Source organism: Dendrobates tinctorius, unplaced genomic scaffold (assembly GCF_039654945.1).
Source record: "Dendrobates tinctorius isolate UK_male_01 unplaced genomic scaffold, ASM3965494v1 ptg000147l, whole genome shotgun sequence".
NCBI lineage: Eukaryota > Metazoa > Chordata > Amphibia > Anura > Dendrobatidae > Dendrobates > Dendrobates tinctorius.
Genome location: NW_027361814.1, coordinates 10,113,546 through 10,134,986, shown reverse-complemented (window position 1 = coordinate 10,134,986; position 21,441 = coordinate 10,113,546).

Here is a 21,441-nt window from a genome sequence, read left to right as displayed (position 1 = left end):
GGTGGCCCACTCGTGGGCGTCGGTACTGGCACTGGGCCCCTCATAGTACGGCGGTGTGTCTGATGGCGGGTGTGCACCACCACCATCAGAGACACTTGATTGCACTATGAGGGACCCTGTGCCAGTGCCCGCGCCCAAGAGTCAGCCTACCCACCTGTCCAGGGCAACGGCACTCGCACGGTGTCGTGCGCTAGGTGGTGACCCCGGCCATAGGGGGGGGAGGCAGCACAGTTAGGGAGTTTTAGAAAGTGGCATATGTTGATGTTGGACATTCAGCTGATGCAAAAGGCGAAATAGGTCAAGTCCCAGGAAGAGGTGGACCAAAGCAAGCCATTTTTCTGTCACCCTATGTGTCATCAGGGGAAGGTGGGACAAAATCCTTGGAAACCCATGCATGGTTCATTTTAATGAAGGTTAGATCATCCACATTTTGGGTTGACAGACGGGTCCTTTTTTCTGTCAGGATTGATCCAGCTGCACTGAAGACTCTTTCCGATAGCACACTTGCAGCTGGGCAAGCGAGCTCCTGTAAGGCATATTGTGCCAATTCAGGCCAGGTGTCCAGTTTAGCGGCCCAATAGTCAAAGGGGAATGACCTGTGTGGGAGAACATCGATATGGGAGGAAAAGTAGTTTGTAACCATAGTTGACAACTGCTGTCTCCTGTCACTTTCCATCGATGCTGTATTACCAGTTGTGTGAGCGGTACTTGAAAAATCAGTCCACAACATTGTCATGAAACCCCTGTCTCCAACGCCACTTCTGCTGTGTGCACCATGAACACCTCTGCCAAGCTGCCCCCGGCCCGTACGGCTCGTGTGAGAACCATCACCGCTGCTGTGTGCTGGGAATGCCTCAAGCAACCGATTTACCAGAGTTGCTTGTTTATTAGCCAATATTAGGTCAAGGTTCTCCTGTGGCATGATGTTTTGTAATTTGCCTTTATAGCGTGGATCCAGGATGCTGGCCAACCAGTAGTCGTCATCGTTCATCATTTTGGCAATGCGGGGGTCCCTTTTTAGGATCCGCAAGGCATAATCTGACATGTGGGCCAATGTTCCCGGTGTCAATGATGCACTGCGACTGCTGGTTGGAGGAGCACTTTCTGGCAAATCCACATCCCTCCAGTCACGCACAAACCCTGTACCAGACCTTGCCACGCCAACATTTTCACTTGCCCCACGAGATGCATCCTCCTCCCCTAAGTAATCATCCCCATCATCATCCTCCTCCTCCTCTTCTTCCTCCAACTCGTCCAGGAGAGGTCCCTGAGCAGACAATGGCTGATTGTCATCAAGGATTCCCTCCACCTCTTCCTCCTCGTCAACATTGGCTGCAGACGCCTGCTCCTTAAGGTGCGTCAAAGTTTGCATGAGCAGACGCATAAGTGGGATGCTCATGCTTAGGATGGCGTCGTCTGCGCTTACCAGCCGTGTGCATTCCTCAAAAAACTGAAGGACTTTACAGAGGTCTTTCAGCTTCGACCACTGCACACCTGTCAACTCCTTGTCTGCTCTCAAAGTGCCTGGCCGTGTATCCTCCCACAAATGCATTATGGCCTGCCTCTGCTCGCACAGCCGCTCCACCATGTGCAGGGTGGAGTTCCACCTTGTTGCAATGTCGATAATGAGGCGGTGGTTGGGAGGGTGGAGCAATCGCTGCAGCTTCTGCATCCGAACGGAGTGTACAGGCGACCGGCGGATGTGCGCGCACAGTCTTCGCACCTTATGGAGCAGGGCTGTTAACTCCGGATAATTTTTGAGGAAGCACTGCACCACCAGGTTCAAGGTGTGAGCCAAGCAAGGTATGTGGCTGAGTTTTGAAAGGGCTATGGCTGCCACAAAATTACGGCCGTTATTACTAACTACCTTACCTGCCTCAAGATGTACACTGCCCAGCCATGACTCAGTTTGTCGCTTCAAGTACTCGGCCAGCACCTCGGCGGTGTGTCTGTCGCCCAAACACATCATCTGCAACACAGCCTGCTGACGCTTTCCATTAGCTGCTCGATAGGGGGACACCTCGTGTGCAACAGTGGCAGATGCAGATGGAGTGCTCGTACGACTGCGCTCTGTGGACGAGCTATCGCTTCTGGAGGAGGAGGAGGAGGGTGGAACGCCTACAGCCAACTGTTTCCTATACCGTGGGCTAGGCAGCACTGTCCCACCACCGCTGTCCCCTGTGGACCCTGCATCCACCACATTAACCCAGTGCGCAGTGATGGACACGTAACGGCCCTGGCCATGCCGACTGGACCATGCATCAGTTGTGAGGTGCACCTTTCCACTCACTGACTGCTTGAGTGCATGGACAATGCGGTCTTTCACATGATGGTGGAGGGCTGGGATGGCTTTGCGAGAGAAGAAGTGGCGACTGGGTAGGTCATAGCGTGGTACTGCATAGGCCATGAGTTCGCGGAAAGCTGCGCTTTCCACCAACTGATAGGGCATCATCTCAAACGAGATTAGTTTGGCAATGTGGGCGTTCAAACCCAGTGTACGCGGATGAGAGACTGAGTACTTTCTTGACCTACTCATAGTGTCTGGGAGGGTGAGCTGGACTTGAGAGCTGCATATGGTGGAAGTAGCGGTGGACAGGGCGGACTGAGAGATGGTTGATGATGGTGATGGAGTTGGTGTTCTTTCTGATGGCCTAGATTCAGTATTTCGTTGATATAACAGTGGGATTCCCTGACTGCTGTGGTCTTGCAATGACACCTCAACATTTGCTGCTGTGCTAACCGGTGGGCTTACAGTGGGGGAAACAATGTAGCGTTGCTGACTACCTTCTTTATGATCAGTTGCCCATGTGGCACTTGAGGTTTGGTGTTGTGTCCACGCTTGCAAGTGCATGCTGGTTAAATGTCTAAGCATGCAACTGGTATTCAAATTTTTCAGATTTTTCCCTCGGCTAAAGGTCTTTGCGCACTTCTTACAGATAACCTTGGCCTGATCATGAGGATTTTGCTCAAAAAAGTGCCACACTGCACTCTTCCTACTTTGGCAGACATTTTGCGGCCTAGCACGCTGTGATGTTTTGACCCTCTGGACAAGCTGTCCAGCAACTCTTTTAATTTTTGGAACCTGTCTTTGGAGTGCTCCGGGCCTGCCAGATAACAGCTGTTGCGATGTCGATGTCTGCTGTGGATGCTCCTCATCTGAGCTATTGGAAGCAGCACCCTCTTCCCCCAATGGATGCCAATCTGGGTCAACAACTGGGTCATCCATCACCTCCTCTTCAATGTCATTTGCACCTTCCTCTGTGTCACCGTGTATGGTGGTATAGTGTGCGGGAAGGGGCACCTGAGTCTCATCAGGGTCAGAATCTGGCTCTGTACACTGCGAGGACAATGTAGTGCTCTGAGTGAATGTACCAGCAGAATCATCTATCAGCGGCTGTGCATCAGTGCACTCCATGTCAGATTCATGTTGGCCTGGGTAATTCACCATTTCACTTGATAATCCAGGCATGGTATGTGAAAACAGCTCCATGGAGTAATCAGTAGTATGGCCTGCATCATCCTTCAATCTTGGTTGGGGTGAAGGACACAAGGAAAGGTGTGGTTCATGAACATGAGCCTCCAATGACGACTCAGTGCTTTTACTTTTTACAACTTCAGAAGAGGAGGCGATAGAGCTGGAGGCTGAGTCAGCAATGTAAGACAAAACTTTTTCCTGATGCTCTGGCGTTAAAAGCGGTTTGCCAACTCCTAGAAAACTAAGCCTTCGAAGCCTTATGGAGGCAGACGATGACGCAGGCTCAACACCTCCTGCATTTGGTCCTATTTTGCTTTTGCCACTACCATCAGATCCACCACCAACACCATCATTACCAGCTGCCAACCCCCGCCCAATTCCACGGCCTCTTCCACCAGCCTTCCTCATTTTTGGTAGAAATGTAGACAAAATCCAACAAACTATATAGTAATGTAAAACAAGGTACAAGGTGTCTATAGGACAGGGGAGATTTAGATTTTCTGCAGACACTTGTGGACACTGGACACTTGGATTGTGTGAGGCCCACTGAATATCACAGCGCTATGTCACAGGCTCGATGGCACAGGTGTGAAAAAAGTGACTACAGGATAAGGGAGATTTTGAATTTCTGCAGACACTTGTGGACACTGGACACTTTTGGATTGTGTGAGGCCCACTGAATATCAGAGCGCTATGTCACAGGCTCGATGGCACAGGTGTGAAAAAAGTGACTACAGGATAAGGGAGATTTTGAATTTCTGCAGACACTTGTGGACACTGGACACTTTTGGATTGTGTGAGGCCCACTGAATATCAGAGCGCTATGTCACAGGCTCGATGGCACAGGTGTGAAAAAAGTGACTACAGGATAAGGGAGATTTTGAATTTCTGCAGACACTTGTGGACACTGGACACTTTTGGATTGTGTGAGGCCCACTGAATATCAGAGCGCTATGTCACAGGCTCGATGGCACAGGTGTGAAAAAAATGACTACAGGATAAGGGAGATTTTGAATTTCTGCAGACACTTGTGGACACTGGACACTTTTGGATTGTGTGAGGCCCACTGAATATCAGAGCGCTATGTCACAGGCTCGATGGCACAGGTGTGAAAAAAGTGACTACAGGATAAGGGAGATTTTGAATTTCTGCAGACACTTGTGGACACTGGACACTTTTGGATTGTGTGAGGCCCACTGAATATCGGAGCGCTATGTCACAGGCTCGATGGCACAGGTGTGAAAAAAGTGACTACAGGATAAGGGAGATTTTGAATTTCTGCAGACACTTGTGGACACTGGACACTTTTGGATTGTGTGAGGCCCACTGAATATCAGAGCGCTATGTCACAGGCTCGATGGCACAGGTGTGAAAAAAGTGACTACAGGATAAGGGAGATTTTGAATTTCTGTAGACACTTGTGGACACTGGACACTTTTGGATTGTGTGAGGCCCACTGAATATCAGAGCGCTATGTCACAGGCTCGATGGCACAGGTGTGAAAAAAGTGAATTGTAGAATTGGGCAGAATAGGAATCTCCCTAGAGTGTAGGTCTGTAAGAACGGAACAAGTCCTCCACTTATCATTCCACAGTGACGCACAGATAGCTTCACTGTGGCTGTGATAACAGCTGTTACACGGTACTGTGTGAGGAGCGTACACCGCTGTATGGTGTGAATAAATGCACGCTCAGTACCTCAGCAGGACAAAAAAAAAAAATTGGGATTGCTTTTAAAAAAGCAGTTTGCAGAGCAGTGGGGAAACAGCAATGCAGCTGTCAGGAAGCCTTAGAAGGCAGCCTAACAACCAACACCGCTGATCCACCACAATATAGCCTCCCCTTGCACTGCACACACAGTGACTGGTGTGTTGCACAGGCAAAATCACTAGCAGCAGAAGCAGTTTTTTTTTCTTGTTCCCTGCCTAACGCTCTCCCTACAGAATCAGCAACCTCTCCCTATGCTAAGATCGGCAGAAGTAAGATGGCGGTCGGCGTGCACGCCCTTTTATAACCCCTGTGACGCTCACCAAAGCAAGCCAATCACTTGCATGCCCTTCTGAAAGATGGTGGTGACCCCTGCCTATGTCATCACGTTGCCCACAGTGTCCGTGGATCCTGATTGGCTGAAAAAGAGCGCAAAACAAACTTTTGAAACGCGACTTTGGCGCGTAAGTCGCCGACCTCGTGGCCGACCTCATCCTAGGGTCGGGTTTCGTTTCATGAAACCCGACTTTGCCAAAAGTCGGTGACTTTTGAAATTGTTCGACCCGTTTCGCTCAACTCTAGTATTGAGGCCTTGAGAGTGCATTACAGTCACAGGCATAGCTGTGATTGCAATTTAAGGTAAAAGTAAGTATAGGTCTTGGACATGCTAGTTGTTCAAGGCAGAGTTAGGGAAAATTTGCTCTGAGCTTTTGTGCTTTGAAACAGACTACAGATGGTAGTGGTGCAGTCGGTTTCATTCCCGGCCTGGGTTTTCCATGTGGCACATGGCCACAGATTCCAGTTAATAACCTTGCAGAAAAGGGTTTGGGTGTGTCCGGGTCAGTGTCAATGTTAGTTTAGTCTGGCAAACATGCAGAGCAGAAGGCTCTGCAGAGCTCCACCTGTGTGAGGCAACACAAGCAGGCGGAGTTGAAAGGCCTGGCACCCACAGCGTACACGGTGGTGCAATCACCCACGGCAACCAATCCCGCAGGTAGACTCTTCTGTGTCCGGCTGCGTTCCGGAGGTATACTGTCTTGTGCCCATCTGTGAACCAGAGGTGGACTGGTGTGTTTATTGACTGCAATCTGGAGGATATGGTTCCCGGCTGCGATCCGGAGAATATTGTGCGCTCTGTTTTGCTGTGAGTTGAACATCAAAGAGATTTTTGTTTTGAATTTTGCTGGGTCACTGCCTCATCACTGCTCAGTGTGGATACTGCAGCACGACAAAACATAAAACAAACCTAGGATACAATTATTAAAAAGTACCTAGACATTGGATAACATTTTAAAAAATACATTTTTGTGGATCTTTTAATAGCAAACAATTGCTCCAAAACACCAACAGAAGTGCACAGCTCAGGAGACAGCAGTGTACAGCTGACACACACAGCTCACTCACGCACAGTGCCCTTCTGAGCTGCGCACTTTTTGGGGTGTTTCGGAGTGCTCCATGGGGATCGTCTGACCTGGACCCACATCAACCTGCATGCAATTAAATGAACAACAAACTATAGAAAATGTTAAGTAATGTTTAGTTACTCTATAATCAACCAATTACAGTATTTAGAGGGAATCGGTCAGCAGGTTTTTGAGATGTAATCTGAGAGCAGAATGATGTAGGGACAGAGACTCTGATTCCAGAATGAATGCTGAGCTGTGTATAACCCCGCCCACACCCCTGATTGGGAGCTTTCTATGTACAGTGTACATTGCCAACAAGCTGCCGCCAATCAGTGTTGGGGGCGGAGTTACACAGATTAGCTGCGCTGCAGTGCACATGAGATCTAGTCTGGCAGTGATAATCTCCTGGTGATAAAACACTGTATTGAAACTACAGCGCACAGACCAGTTAGTGATACATCACTGGAATCGGGCTCTTTGCCCCTACATTATGCTGCTCTCAGATTAAATAGTAAAAACCTGCTTATAGATTCCCTTTAAAAAGTAAGTGTTTTAAAAGGTTGGACAGATTTGACTCTTTCTTTCGCTGCGCATATTGGAAAAAGCACATTTCTGCATTTCACAGCACTTGTTTTTATTACGTGCACCTGAGTAATATTAAATGATATCGTGGCTAGTCCATGTTTTCCTGACTGTAGATTTTAACAGGGCTGGTTGGCTGGTAATTTTTGGAAAATCTGTCAATTTTAGGGCAGGAAAAAGATTTTCACGCAAAGAACTTTGGCTGATGATAAATGTCAATTAATGAAGCACAAGCACCTGCAGTCAGCATTGGCAGCTGTACTGTAACCCCAGCCAAGCCATGATGGGAAGGCCCGGAGACTTACAGGATTTCGTGCTGTTTTTCCCCATTGCATAAGCTTTGTTGACTGCGTGTAGCATTGGTTTTATTAATTTTTTGTTATTTTATGGTTAGATTTAATTTATGTTTATTTTGAATTAAGCTAAATATATTTAGCCATGAACCCCTTAAAAGGGTTATCCACTACTTTTATATTAATGAACTAACTTTAGGATAGGTAATCAATATCAAATCTGTGGAAGTGCGACACCCGTCACTCACAGCGTTCCCGAATGTGATCAGTTGCAGAGCTGCTGAGTACAGCTCCGTCATTATGGATGGATACTGCACATCTGCCACTATCAGAATAGTTGGGACTCGGGAGCTGATCTGTGGTACCCCGCTGCAGCCACTATGCAGGTGACAGAGTTGTGGAGCAATTGACCGGCTGTCATCAGCACTGGCAGCAACTGATGGGGGCGATCTGACATTGAGGATAGGTCATCAATGTAACGGTAGTAGACAACCCCATTTAATGAGAAACCCTGAGCTAAGGCATTAAAGGGAACCTGTCACCCGGTTCATGCTGTGTCCCGATCACTTTGACTAATAAGTGTTTACCTATTCAGACACCGATAGTCCTCTGCATTATTTAATTCTTGCTGTTTACGTTTCTGGCTGCATTACTCAGATGACAGGTTGCCTTTAAGGACCATCCATATTTTTTTTTCTTTTTGCCTTTTTGCATTTAAAGGGGTTTTCCCATGAACAAAGTTAATTTTAATCAACATTTTACTGAATAGATCTTTGAATAATAATAATTTCCACTATTTAAAAATAATGTTCCTGTGCTGAGAAAATCTCATCAATGTGCACCTGCTGTGTACTGTGTAATGGCCGTGTCTGACCGTACAGGAACATGGTCTGATCATACCACAGCTCCTGGGCAGGGGAGGAAGCAAAAGAGTATTCAGACAGAACAGCAAGGGAACATGGCTTATTCTTTTTTAGGTAAAACATTGCTTAAAAACAGGCAGTGAAATGCAAAGAACCAGTTGTGATCCCCTGCTGTAATGTCTGAATACTCTTTTGCATCCTCCCCTGCCCAGGAGCTGTGGTATGATCAGACCATGTTCCTGCACAGTGAGACACAGGCATTACACAGTATATATCATAGCAGGGAGACATTTATAAGATTATCTCAGCAGATGGAACATTATTTTTAAACACATCCAATTGTGGAAATTATTATTATTCCAAGATTTAGTGATTAAAATGTACTTTATTCGCTGGTCAACCCCTTTAGGTCTACCTTCAGCCTCACAAACTATGAAAATACGTTTATAATTTTTGTGAAGGGTCTTTTTTCTTTAAATTCCATGGTTTCTTATTAAATATAAGTTTCTATTTACATGTGTTTGTTATATAACATGTCCCTGAAGAGGTGAAAAATTACCTCTGGGGGATATATACACAGTATATATATATATATATATATATATATATATATATATATATATATATATACATACACAGCTCTGGCAAAATTTTCAGTTTGTCTGATTTTTCTCTTTATAGGTACATTTTTGAGTAAAATATAAATTGATCTTTTAATTTATAAACTGCTGACAACATGCCTTTCAATTTCCAAGCACTAAATTTTGTATTTATTTTCAGAAAATGAGAAATGGTCAAAAGAACAAAAAAATGCAGTGCTTGCAGACCTCAAATAATGCTAAGAAAACAAGTTCCTAATCATTTAGAAACAACAACACTAATGTTTCAGGAGGAGTTCAGAAATCAATATTTTGTGGAATAACCATGATTTTTAATCACAGCTTTCATGCGTCTTGGCTGCTTTCCACCAGTCTTTCACACTGCTTTTGGGTGACCTTATGCCACTCCTGGTACAAAAATTTAAGCAGTTCTTCTTTGTTTGATGGCTTGTGACTATCCATCTTCCTCTTGAGGTTTTCAGTGAGGTTCAGGTCTGGAGATTGGTCTGGCCATGACAGGGATTTGATGTGGTGGTCCTTCATCCACACATTGATTGACCTAGCTGTGTGGCATGGCACATTGTCCTGCTGGATAAACTATTCCTCAGAGTATGTGTTTTACTCAATTTTTCAATATGACAGGGCATCTATTTGAACTGCAGTTATAGGAAAATGCTTTGCCCTGAAGATACTCTGGGATCAATTGATTCCTGTGTCCAGCGTCGGACTGGAGCACCTTGGGCCCACCAGAGAAAATCATTCTTGGGGACCACTATGTAGCTACATAGAAATAAATACAAGACCACCAATTGTGTGGTAAAACATGCTAATATCCGGGTATAATATAAGGTAGTAAACATCTTAATTATGTAGCAAGGGTTGGGGTAGCCCCCTCATAGAATATAAAGTAGCCCCCTCATAGAATATAATGTAGCCTCCCTCATATAATATAATGCAGCCAACCTCATAAAATAATTCCAAGTGGAGGAAGTTCACCGATGGGTATCTCAATATGGAAACTACTGCTGGTACCACCATTGGAACACCGTTGCACCACAAACACACACACACACACACACTCTATACGCCGTACGCACCACACACACACTCTCATACTCTCTCACTCACACACTCACGCAGCCTCTTGCACGGTACCACCAGCGGAATTCTGCGCAGGTGCAGTGAATCATTCGGCTGATCCCGGCGGCAGATGCATGACATGTCTGCAGGCAGAGGAAGCCGGTCACATTAAAGGCGTTTTCCCACAAGCGAAAGTTCATTTTAAAAATTCTCCGTGTCTGACCGTGTACGGAGCATACCACATCTCCTTGGCAGGGGAGGAAGCAAAAGACAATACTGACAATACAGCAGGGGATCACAGAGGATTCATTTTGTGAGGTAAAATATTTCACTGACTGTTTTTAAACAATAATTTACCTCACAAAATGTATCCTCTGCAATCTCCTGCTGTAATGTCAGTATTGTCTTTTGCTTCCTCCCCTGCCCAGGAGCTGTGGTATGTTCTGTACACAGTCAGACATGGAGAATTTTTAAAATTAAGTTTCATTCATGGGAAAACCCCTTTAAATAGAAATTCTTTTTGACATGCTATGCATTGACTGTTTAATGATGGAATACACAGGTCAAACAAGAGATGACATGAGAGGAGAAAATAGCAGATGGGGAGAGAGAGAGAGAAAGCGCATAGGGGTGAGACAGAGCACAGGGGGAGACAGTTTAAATGGGACAGCACATGAGGGAAGAACACAGCACAGGAAGGAGAGTGACAGCAGACAAGGGGGATAGCACATGGGGTAGACAGGTCAAAGAAGAGAGCACAGACAGGAGAAGTCACCACATGGGGAAAGAGAGAGTGGATAGATGGGTGAACACATGGGGGGAGATTCTCCACGCTGCAAAGCCTGCCCCCATCATGACATTACCGCCCTCCCGATGTGATAGTATTGGGCCTCCATCTAGTAGAATGTAATGCAGCACCCCACAAAATATAATGCAACCCCCTTATAAGGTATAATGCAGTACCCACCATAGAATATAATGTAGTACCCTATATAATGTAGCCCCCCTCATATAGTATAATGCAGCCCCACCACAGAATATAATGCAGCCACCCGTAGAATATACTGTAGCCCCCCCCTCATAGGGCATAATGCTGCCCACCTCATATAGTATGATGTAGCCCCTAGAATATAATGTAGTCCCCTGAGAAAATAATGCAGCCCCACCACAGAATATAATGCAGCCCCCCATAGAGTATATTGTACCCCCTCATATAGTATGATGTAGCCACGCCAAAATATAATGTAGACCTTGAGAGAATAATGCAGTACCCCCACAGAATATAATATAGCCCCCTCAAAGTATAATGCCGCCCCTCTCATAGGGTATAATGCAGCCCCTCTCCACCTCCATCATTGTTCTCCCCCTCCATCCCATCATTGTCCTCATCACCACCCCCATCATTGCCCATTCCACCACCTCAATCATTGCTTCCTCCCCCACCACCACTATTGTCCTTTCCACCACTACCATCATTGTCCTTTCCACCACAGCCATCATTGCCTTCTTCCCCACCACCCCATCATTGCCCATTTCACCACCTCCATCATTGCCTCCTTCCCCACCACACCCATCATTGCCAATCTCCAATAAACACACACACAAGCATCACACCACTCTCTCTCACTCACACACACACACAAAGCACGGCACCACATACACACACCACTCTCTCACACAATCACAGCACCGCACCACTCTCTCACACTCACACACAAAGCACCGCACCACACACACACAAACACACAAATACACAGCACCACTCACCTCTCCGCAAGTTCCCCGCAGCACATCCCGGCAGCCTCTTCCTTCCTAGCATCTTTCTGTCTGAAACAGAGCACTGAATGATGACGACATCCAGCTGAGCTGCGTCAGACATGAAGCACCGGGAAGGAAGCCGCATCAGAAAACTGTATCAGGATCCTGTCAGTGCCGGCAAACTGCCACGGCTGAGCAGGGTGACCCACCCACACTGCGGGAGGGCCTGAGGTCAGATACTGCAGGGAAAGTTCAGACAGATGGGACCTGCGACGCTGAAGGTAGTAAGAAGTACAAGGACCTATGATAATGTGACCACAGGGGGTGGGGCTTAGCATCCCACTGCTGGAGATGATTGTAGGATTCTACTACAGGAATCCTGGAGGAGAGGCGAGGGGATCTCAGGTCAGACAAACGGGGGGGTCATACACAGAGAGGGCAGCGCGGCACCAGAGGGGCGAGCAGAGAATAGTCAGAATGTAAGCAATGAGTCATACACGGAGATAGCAGCACAGTACAAGAGGGGCAATAATAGAATAGTCAGGTCATAGGCAATGAGTCATACACGGAGATAGCAGCACAGTACAAGAGGGACAGACAGAACTCGTAACAGGGACGGAACCGGATCAAAACCAAACAAGCATAAAGTATCACAGTCACAAAGCACACCAGGGTCACACTCACTCGGCCAAGGGTCTGAGTATAAGCGACGAGGAATGAGCTCACAATGAGGCTATAAAAAGCCTCCCAGAATCTCAGAGTGAGGCCATCCAGATTAACCTCTGAACTACGTAATCCCATAAACTAACCAGATCATGACACCCTGCAGCTCCACTCCGCTCAGGGTAAGCCGTCCTGCAGGGGCCCACCTCCGGCTTTACATGCGGACAGCGTTAGCCTCAGCCTGAGGCTAACACTGCCAACTATTAAAATGAAATGATATTCACTCCTCTCCACGCCCACACTCCTGTCTCCAGCTACTGCTCTGCTGACTCAAGGGCTCCATAGCGGCCTGGTATGCAGCTATTAGTGACACACCACTGGCTGGGGGCCCCTGGAGCAGTGGGGACCCTAGGCAGCTGCTGGCTAGTATGCCAGCAGGTGTCAGTGCCTGGGCCCACCGGAGAATCCTCCGGTTCTCCGGTGGGCCAGTACGATCCTGCCTGTGTCCAATAGAAGCATTGGCATTGCCAATACTTCTATTCTTTGTCCGTGAGAGCTAAGTAGACAAAAACAGAAAAGGCAGAAGTGGTGAGAAATTGGTTCTGTCTTCTCCCCAAAGACCCATTAAGCTTCTGCTAGACTGCACGAAAGTTACTACAGCAACACCAAAGAAACTTTGCTGCAGATTTGGAATCCACGCTGTCTAACGTGAAAATACAATGGACACCATTAAGAGATTAATGTTTAAGGGCTCAAGCATGCATCCTTACTCCACCATAAACCTATATCCTAATTTTTTTCTGTTGTATTCTGTATCAACAAATCAAGAAAAAAAATATGTTCTGTAATAGGGACAATATTTAACAAAGGTAATCATCTTTAGATACACTGCTGTATAGGATAAATATTTCCCCATCTGAAAAGGGAACATTTATGGATAATCCACAGCATCCATCAATCTCCAGAATATGGCTTGTCCAATCATCACTGGGTACGCATGTGCAGCTCGCTCTATTGAATGCAGAAAAAATGTCTAGTAATACATTATTATTCTAAAGGTATGTCTAGAAATTGCATTTGCATCTGGGACATGTATGGTATATCCACATGAACCATTGTCGACAATTTTCAGAACTTACAAACGAATACTGTAAATAGAGTCTATTCACTATTGGAAGGATCTTGTGAATGAATAGGTGATAGTCACTCATTTGGAAGTTCCAAAAATTGGCGCGCATGCTCCCTGTGAATACACCATAAATGTCCCAGATGTGAATACCCTTTTTTACCCCTTATGTATTTTAGAATATTATTTGTATCAGTGGGGATTTTTTTCTGCATATATCAATTGTTGTTTGTTTTTTACATATTTGTAACTAATTACATATTTACTCAGTAATTCCAAAAGTATAATTGGTTTAATTTTGCAGTATGCAAAACATGATGCGCTAATGATCAAGTAATGTGCTAAGAGTCTCTTTGTAGCCGCATTGCAAACTAAGCCAAAATTTGTGTTGTTTCTAAAATTATCATGAACATCAAAGGATCTAGACAATAACAAAAACTGAAATGGAAGATGTTTCCATAATTGTAGAAGTATGTTCATAATTGTTGATTAGGCTAGGGTCACCCAACTGTATTTTCTTTAATCTGAGAAAATCGGTCTGATTATGCTAATCACACTCTGATCATCATGTGTGATGGCAATGTGATCCAATTTCCTCGGATGTATAGAAGATGAAATTTTTTTTTCTCAATCTCCATTCTGTTAGTCCATGAAAATGGGACCGCTTTCAGATGTTATCTGAGAGTGGTCTGATTTCTTTGATGGACCCACTGACTTGCATGGCCGAGTATGATCCGATTTGGGGATGCAAATTGTGTATGTTGTAATTTTTTTTCCTCGAACAGACTCGGTGCAAGGAAAAAATGGGACATGTGCACGGCCCAATGGAATAACATTGGTCTGAGTGTTATCTGATGTTTTGTAGGATCACACTCGGATCGAAAGAGTATGTATATGCGTTGCATCTTTATAAATCATTTTTTCAGTACATAAGATTCCTGAAATCTCACACACATGTTCAGGGGCGTAACTAGAACTGATTGGGCCCCATAGGAAACTTTTAAACAGGGCCCCCTCAAAGACACACCCCCTTCAAGACACATCCCCTTCAAGACACCCCCCTTCTAGACGCACCCTCTTACCGATAATGCATACTAGAGTTGGCTGAGTGGCTGGCCTGGCATTAATGCAGCTGAGACAGTGAGGGCTGCCAGCCTTCCTCCGCGCAAACCAACCTCCAGGAACTACATTTCCCAGAGGTCCATGCAGCAGGCAGCTCTGCAAAGAGCTAATAGACAGCGAGGGCTCAGGGAAGGGGCGGGACTGAACTAGTCTGAAGCAATACTCTGGCTGCAGGCAGGGAGGCGGGCCCAATATGTGCTTCGCAGGCACAGAAATGCAGCGTAGGCTCTGAAATCATAGTGTACATTTTTTCCATCGGGGCCCCGGATCCCCTACACTACACACACCGGGCCGGCGGGCCCCCAAGACAGCGTTGGCCACAGCACCCGCCGGAGCGCTGCAGTAATGTACCGTATATACTCGTGTATAAGCCGACCCCCCTAATTTTGTCACAAAAAAATGGGAAAACTTACTGACTCGCGTATAAGCCTAGGGTGGAAAATGCCGAAGCTACTGGTAAATTTCAAAAATAAAATGGGCCCCATAAGATGCTCCATAAAGTTCATGATGGGTTTCATAAGATGCTCCATGCAAAAATATGCCTAATAATGCTGCACAGTGAATAATGGTGGCCCTATAACATGCTCCATAATAACATTGCCCCATATAATGCTGCAGTGATTGGTGGCCCCTTATAATGCTGCACAGTGATTGGTGGCCCCTTGTAATGCTGCACAGTGATTAATGGCCCCTTGTAATGCTGCACAGTGATTAGTGGCCCCTTGTAATGCTGCAGTGATTAGTGGCCCCTTGTAATGCTGCACAGTGATTAGTGGCCCCTTGTAATGCTGCAGTGATTGGTGGCCCCTTGTAATGCTGCACAGTGATTATTGGCCCCTTGTAATGCTGCACAGTGATTGGTGGCCCCTTGTAATGCTGCAGTGATTAGTGGCCCCTTGTAATGCTGCACAGTGATTACTGGCCCCTTGTAATGCTGCAGTGATTACCGGCCCCTTGTAATGCTGCACAGTGATTATTGGCCCCTTGTAATGCTGCAGTGATTAGTGGCCCCTTGTAATGCTGCACAGTGATTAGTGGCCCCTTGTAATGTTGCACAGTCATTAGTGGCCCCTTGTAATGCTGCACGGTCATTAGTGGCCCCTTACAATGCTGCTGCCGCTGTCTCAATTAAAGGAAAAAAAAAGCCTATATACTCACCTCGTCCCTGCAGCTGCAGCTGCTGCTCCTCAGCGTTGCCGGCCCTGCACAGTGACTGTTGAGGTAGAGGGTGCCTGCTAACTACGTCATGGCACCCTCTGACCTGAATGTCACTGCCAGAGGAATCAAGACAGCAGAGCGATGCGCAGTGGTGCTCCATACAAAAATATGCCTAATAATGCTGCACAGTGAATAATGGTGGCCCTATAACATGCTCCATAATAACATTGCCCCATATAATGCTGCAGTGATTGGTGGCCCCTTATAATGCTGCACAGTGATTGGTGGCCCCTTGTAATGCTGCACAGTGATTAGTGGCCCCTTGTAATGCTGCAGTGATTGGTGGCCCCTTGTAATGCTCCACAGTGATTATTGGCCCCTTGTAATGCTGCACAGTGATTGGTGGCCCCTTGTAATGCTGCAGTGATTAGTGGCCCCTTGTAATGCTGCACAGTGATTATTGGCCCCTTGTAATGCTGCAGTGATTAGTGGCCCCTTGTAATGCTGCACAGTGATTGGTGGCCCCTTGTAATGCTGCAGTGATTAGTGGCCCCTTGTAATGCTGCACAGTGATTAGTGGCCCCCTGTAATACTGCACAGTGATTAGTGGCCCCTTGTAATGCTGCACAGTGATTAGTGGCCCCTTGTAATGCTGCAGTGATTGGTGGCCCCTTGTAATGCTGCAGTGATTAGTGGCCCCTTGTAATACTGCACAGTGATTGGTGGCCCCTTGTAATGCTGCACAGTGATTATTGGCCCCTTGTAATGCTGCAGTGATTAGTGGCCCCTTGTAATGCTGCACAGTGATTAGTGGCCCCTTGTAATGCTGCACGGTCATTAGTGATCCCTTACAATGCTGCTGCCGCTGTCTCAATTAAAGGAAAAAAAAAGCCTATATACTCACCTCGTCCCTGCAGCTGCAGCTGCTGCTCCTCAGCGTTGTCGGCCCTGCACAGTGACTGTTCAGGTAGAGGGTGCCTGCTAACTACGTCATGGCACCCTCTGACCTGAATGTCACTGCCAGAGGAAGCAAGACAGCAGAGCGATGCGCAGTGGTGGAACGGGGAACAGGTGAATATGGCTCCCTCCGTTATACTCACCTCTCCTGCATGTCTCTTGCAGCCTCCCCCCCATGCTTATTCCATCTCAGCGCTGTTCTTCCTGCTTTCAGTGTCCACGTGGTGCCTCTCATTACATATGCGCATATGTAATGAGCCACTCATTACATATGCGCATATGTAATGAGCGGCCGCTGAAAACAGGACGAACAGTGCTCAGAAGATGGAATAAGCAGGGGGGCTGCAAGAGACATGCAGGAGAGGTGAGTATGTACTTAATTGCACTCCCCGGGTAGCGCCGATCGGAGCTGGGGACCCGGGCCCCTATAGACGGCGGGTCCCAAAGCAACCACTTCGGCTGCTACCCCGGTAGCTGCGCCAGTGCACATGTTGCTTATTTGTTCGTTGCAGATTTGAAGCAGTTTCAAATCTGCAGCGTTTTCCACAAATTCAAATGATTGGGAAAAAATTACATAAAAAATGCACCTGAAAATGCAGCAAAAATGCTGCAAACACGCACGTATTTTACATTGCATTTTTCCTGTCCTGTCAGCACTCCAGTTTTTTCAACAGATTCTTTTGCTACAAATAATTAAGATGAAGTAATTATCCCCCTCTATTCCTCTTTGGTCAGGCCTGATCTGGAATACAGTGTCCAGTTCTGGGCACCACATTTTAAAAAAGACATCAACAAACTGGAGCAAATTCAGAGAAGAGCTACCAGAATGGTGAGTGGACTGTAAACTATGTCCTACGAGGAACGGTTAAAGTATCTGGGAATGTTTAGCTTGCAAAAAAGAAGGCTAAGAAGAGACTTAATAGCTGTCTCCAAATAACTGAAGGGATGTCACAGTGTAGAGGTATCATCATAATTCTCATTTGCACATGGAAACACGAGAAGCAATGGAATGAAACTGGAAGGGAGAAGATACAGATTAGATATTAGAAAAAGCATTTTGACAGTGAGGGCGATCAGTGAGTGGAACAGGCTGCCATGATAGGTGGTGAGTTCTCCTTCAATGGAAGTCTTCAAACAGATGCTGGACAGACATCTGTCTGAGATGGCTTAGTGTATCCTGCATTGAGCAGGGGGTTGGACACGATGACCCTGGAGGTCCCTTCCAACTCTAACATTCTAGGATTCCATGATGAACATGTGCACATATACTTACTGTGTTGGCCACAAATGGCTGCCATGTAATAATACACAAACTAAAGGAGGAGCTTTTTCCTGGCAAAATCATGTTTGCTGGGGATATCAGAAGCCAAATCTGCACTGATCCTTTGGCCGCCGCAGCAGCTGTCATCTGAAAAGGAGTTTTCTTCATGAGACAAAAATATAATTTTCCTTTAACGCAACTTATTTTTACCTCCTGCTCACTTCATCTCTTAAAAGGATATATTTGCCCCAAAGATTGGAAACAACTAAATCTCCTTAAAGTCCTTATGATAATCACTATTTCATATCTAGGTTAAGCCTTAAACCTACTGAAAATGAATTTATACATTTTATTTTTTATTATTTTATTAGACTTTTGCAGTTGTTATTCACTTCGCTAACTTTCCTCTGCACTGGATAAATATGGATGTTATTTTCTTGAAAAACTTTCCAAGGAGTTAACTTTTGGTTAAAGAAGGAATGATGAATGGAGCTCATCTGAGTGAAAGATACATTGTGCCAATGCTAATTCGAAAGCAACAGTGTGACAGAAAATAATTATCCTATTGGGGTTTACTGATTAAAAATAGGTCAACTTCATGTTGAAAATGATTGACTTCAAAGCCCTGGGAGTAGCTGAAAGATTTACCTATTAGGCAGATTTTGTGACTCCTCCAGCTAATTCCCTTTACATACAAGCACTAATATTCTACAATGACCTAGAAACTAATGTGACACAGATTAATCCTGCGCTTTTAATCTCTTGCAGCAATTACATCGGCACTTCTATACTAACTCTCAGGCCAGAGTCCAACTTTAATGTTGTTTTTCATTTACCACATAGAAACGAAAAAGAGAAAAGGGGCTCGAAACGTGTTACCCTCAATATATGACACAAGGGTGTATGTTCTCTGGATCTTTATTCATCCATACAATGCATTTCGAAGTCGGGTTGACTCCTTCATCAGGTATATACCTGATACGTATACCTGATGAAGGAGTCAACATGACTTCGAAATGCGTTCTATGAATGAATAAGGATCCAGAGAACATACACCCTTGTCTTCACTCTGTGGCAGTGCCTGGGAATCACTACCGTTTTTTTTTTCCTGTTTGGTTTCAATACGATTCTTCCCACCGGCGTGCCGGTCAGAGGCCGGATTGAATATTTAGCACATAGAGTATTGGAGGTGATGTAAACTGATTCTGGCAAAATGCTGAGTTTAACAGTGGTTTGTAAAAAAAAAATATATTCTATATTACAAAAGACTAAAAATTATACATTTTTACGTAAATTATATAATGGAGTGTGACGTTATTATCACCAGACAACAATAAACACTTTGGTTTAACAAGAGAAGGATGTGCTAAATTCTTCGATAGTATATATGAGCAGGTAGTCATTTTTTCATCTCTATTACTAAATATATGACATCATTCATTGATACTCAGTGGTGTACATAGAAAAGACAGAATCCCATTGCAAAAATTAAAATAGGCCCCCATTGTGCTGCTTGCTTTCGTTCCTGGGATAATCCGACCTAGTGTTTGTTTTCCTCTCCAAGCTCACATGCTCAGAATCTCTTAGAATTTTCTTCCTCCATTCCCAAAAGCTAGAACTTTCTATAATTGTAGCCTGTGATAATGATAAATATTACAGTTGTAGTATTTATCATTACCATGTTGGTGTCCGTATGACTTTCTGATCTCTTTTCATTCTCTTTTTCAGTGTTCGCCATATGAGAAAAATATTATGATATTTTATAAGTTCGGACAGTTTCGCAAATGGCTATAACAAATATGCTTTTTTTATTCATAGATTTTATTTACACTCCCAGAAAAAAAAAAGGGGTTATGCAAACTTTTCTTTTTTAATTCTTTTCTTACATTTTTCTTAGTCCCTTTTGGGAGTCACAGGTATACAAATATGACAGGCATGCGGGTCTTCAGTGCCTCTAACACCAGACTGCCATGACAATGTTATAATGTTATTCGCTCCCCACAGATGTGTGAACACCTTCCTCCATTTCCAACCCCTAAGAGGTTAAATTGCTGTCGCCATTTGCCCGGAATTGCTGGGCGCTGGCACCGACCCTGCATGGGTCCATTCCTCACACCTTTGATTGGCAAGAATTCTTCAGGAGAGGGCAGCCCTACAAAGGTATATGTCCAATAATCATCATCAGCAATCCATTAACAAAAAAAATTGTGCAAATAACTTATTTTTGCCCAAATGGAAACAATTACTTTTAACGGGTTCCCTTTTTTTAAACATTAAACATAGTAACATAGTTTTGAAGGCTGAAGGAAGACCTTATGTCCATCTAGTTCAGCCTATTTTTAGTGCAGCTGTTCTGCATTGTTGATCCTGGGGATGGTAAAAAACCCAGAGTAGAAGCCAATTTTCTCCATAGGGAAAAAAATTCCTTCCCCTAAGCTGGGTCAACCATCTACCTATAATATTCTGTTATTTGTAACCTTCTATACTGTTACTCACAAGAAAAGCATCCATTCCTTTCTTAAATTCATTCAGTGAGTTGGCCATCACCACTTCCTCAGGAAGGGTATTCCAGAACCTCACTGCTCTTACCGTGAAGAACCCTCTTCTATGCTGGTGCAGAAATTGTCTTTCCTCCAAATGAAGAGAATGCCCCCTTGTTCTTGTCACAGTCCTTGGTACAAACAGTTCATTGGAGAGATCTCTGTATGGCCCTCTGATATACTTGTACATATATATTAAGACTCCCCTAAGTCTTCTCTTTTCTAGAGTAAATAGACCTAATTTTGATAACCTTTCTGGGTATTGTAGTGAACCAACTCCATTTATCATTTTAGTAGCCCGCCTTTGAACCGTTTCAAGTTCAGTAATGTCTTTGTTGAGCAACGCCGTCCAAAATTGCACACAATACTCCAAGTGTGGTCTGACAAGTGATTTGTACAGAGGGAGAATTATGTTTTCATCTCGTGTCCCCAGACCTCTTCTAATGCATCCCATGACCCTATTTGCTTTGGTGGCAGCTGCCTGACACTGGGCACTCCAATTTAGCTTCTTATTGACTAAGATGCCTAAGTCTTTTTCCATGTCTGATTTCCCCAGCAGTTTCCCATTTAGTAAGTAATTTTAGCATCTGTTTCTCCTTCCCATGTGCATAACCTTACACTTATCTGTGTTAAACCTCATTTGCCTTTTTTCAGCCTAATTCTCCAATTTACTAAAATCTGTCTGTAGTTGCAAACTGTCCTCCTTTGTGTTAATTACCTTACATAGTTTTGTATCATCTGCAAATACTGATATTTTACTGTGTAAGCCATCCACTAGAACATTAATAAATATATTAAATAGTAGGGGGCCCAATACAGAACCCTGTGGTACCCCACTAGTAACCCTGGCCC